This window comes from Saccopteryx leptura, chromosome X, assembly GCF_036850995.1.
Source record: "Saccopteryx leptura isolate mSacLep1 chromosome X, mSacLep1_pri_phased_curated, whole genome shotgun sequence".
Lineage (NCBI taxonomy): Eukaryota > Metazoa > Chordata > Mammalia > Chiroptera > Emballonuridae > Saccopteryx > Saccopteryx leptura.
The window spans coordinates 113,394,271-113,397,012 of NC_089516.1; positions in this window are offsets into that span (position 1 = coordinate 113,394,271).

The window sequence follows — 2,742 nt, forward strand, 5'->3', positions numbered from 1 at the left end:
AAAAAAATTTTCAATCCCAAATTAAATAATTTGTTTGTGATTGAGGATTGAATGAGAAGAAAACTAAAGGAGAAAAGAAGATACTAATATAGAGGGAGAAAAAAAAATAGAGTAAAAAACGAGAAGAAGAAAAAAGGAAAAAGAACAAATAGAGAGATAGAGATATAGTTAAGGGTTTTGGAGTGCAACCCTCATAGAGAGAAAGGAAGAAGAAAGGAAAGAAAATGGGAGATATAACACTTATGGGTAGTGTAGTTCAAGAAGAGGAAATAGTAAGACTGGCAGAGAATTAAATGACCAAAGTGGAAGAAGAAGAAAATAATCAAGACAAGGAGATGAAAGGAACAAACAAACAAATAAAATAAAAAAGGTTATAAAGTCTGTGGATTTTTCTTGATTTTGAGAGGTTATCTTCTTGCTTTTTCTTTTCTCTCTTTCTTCCTGGTCGGTGACTCTGTACCCAGGGTTCTGCCCTGTGGCATACTTAGGTAGAGGTTTGCAGTTGATAAGTCTCTATGGTGATGTCATATATTAGGCTTCAGTCTCATTGGCAGTCGAGGCTCATTAGCATTTTCAGGCTCCGACAGTGAGAGAGTCCATGTTCCCGGAGCCTCTTCTCCTATTCTTTCCTTTCTGAATTAGCAGCATGATGATCCAGCTATGAGTTTGTTGCTGTCTCTGCCTGGATAGTAAGAGGCTCAAAGAGCTGGCAAATCCCCACTCTATCCCCACTCAGTGCAGGGCTCTGTGTAAGGCTCTATCAGTCAGAGCCGCTAGCATAATCAGGTGGGGCTGGGAGCCAATTCTTTTCAAAGTGCCTTTCTATGCACCTCTAGGCATGTCCAGAATGCCTCAGTGCTCTGTGGGACCACTTTCCCCAGGCTTTTGACACTTTGTAACCTGTTTTGGCTGGGTAGAAGATGCCCTAGTCACTTTTTGCAAAGCAGGAGGACTTACAAGCTGCCAAATCCCTCTTTTTAACATATAGCCCTAAGTATGAAATCTCTGCCAATCAGAAGTTGCCCCCACCCTTACGTGCATAGCATAACAAGAGGTACCAAAAAATATCACACCTCTTGTCTTAGATCGCTGAACTGAGAGAGATTTTATCAGTTAGTGTCACATAGGTCAGTTGTGAGGCCAGTAGACTGTGGGTTAAGCTAATTCTTCCTGGGGATGTTAGCTTGAAAGGCTGGGTGAGGTGCCCTGCCTGCCTGAAGATGTTCGAGCATAGGAAATTTCACTTTCTTGCACTTCCCACTCACCGCTCTTCAGGGCGCAGGGGTGACACCGAAACTCCGGTCACAGCCCATGCAAAGGCCTCTGACTCTTCCCCTCTGTCCAGTAACACGGGCGCCCACTCCTGAGGTGTTAGGAGGAACCTCTTGCACACCATCCGTGCTCACCAACCTGGGTACCAGGGCGGCTGACACTTGTCCTGGGTGAGGTGCCCTGCTCGCCCATAGAAGTTTGAGTGTGCGGAAGCGCACTTCCCACGCTGCTCTTCAGATTGCAGGGGCAACCCCGAGATGCCGGTCTCGGCCCACACAAAGGCCTCTGACTCTGCCCCTCTGTCCAGTAACATGGGCGCCCACTCCTGCTGTGCTAGGAGAAACCTCTCTCACTCTATCCGAGCGCCAACCAGGATATTGGGGCTAATGGCTGCTGTACTTGCCTTTCTTTGTCTGGGTTTGGCGCGAGCGTTAGCTTGTGTTGACTGGGTCAGCACAAGCATAGTTTTTCGTTGGCTTGGATGTCCATGCCTCAGCCTGGCTTTATTCACCGACACTTTGCCCGCCTTAGTTCTTATACTCTCAGTTCCAAGTGGAAGCAACTTTTGTTTAAGTTAGTGAGGAAAGCGGAGTGTTCCTTTCTCCATCCTATTTCCTTTGGGGTTGATAATGTATTTAGTCAATTTTTCACTAGATCATACCTTCGTGTTCAGTGTGAGAGTTCTAGATGCTCCAAGGATAGATTTTTCTGTCTCTGGTTGAAGAACTTGTTGAAATTTGGGGGAGATTTATTGGTATCACTCCTTACAGCATCATTTCTCTGACATCACTCTGATTGGATTTATTATCTTTCTGGTGTTGAGTTTTACAAGTTCTTTATAAATTTTGGTTATTAACCTCTTATCAGACTGATTGGTGAATATATTCTTCCATTGTGTGGGTTCTTTATACAATATTTTGTTCATGGTGTCTTTGTGCAAAAGCTTTAGTGTCATATAGTCCCATTTGTTCATCCTGTCCTTTATTTCACTTGCCCATGGAGAAAAATCAGCAAAAATATTGATACAACAGGTATCAGAGAGTTTATTGCCTATGTTTCTTCCAAGATGTTTATGGTTTTATGACTTACATTTAAGTTTCTTATCCATTTTGAGTTTACTTTTATGAATGGTCTAAGTTGCTGATGCAGTTTCATTTGTTTGCAAGTACCTGTCCAATTTTCCCAATATCATTTGTTAAAGAGACTTTTTTTATTCCATTTTATGGTCTTACCTCCTTTGTCAAATATTAATTGTTCATATAGGTGTGGATTTATTTCTGGGTTCTCTGTACTGTTCCATTGATCTGTATGTCTGTTCTTATGCCAGTACCCAACTGTTTAGAGTATGATGGCCTTGTAGTATAACTTGATATCAGGAAGTGTGATACCTCCTACTTTATTCTTCTTTTTTAGGATTGCCAAGGCTATTTGTGTTCTTTTTTAGTTCCATATAAATTTTTGGAATATTTG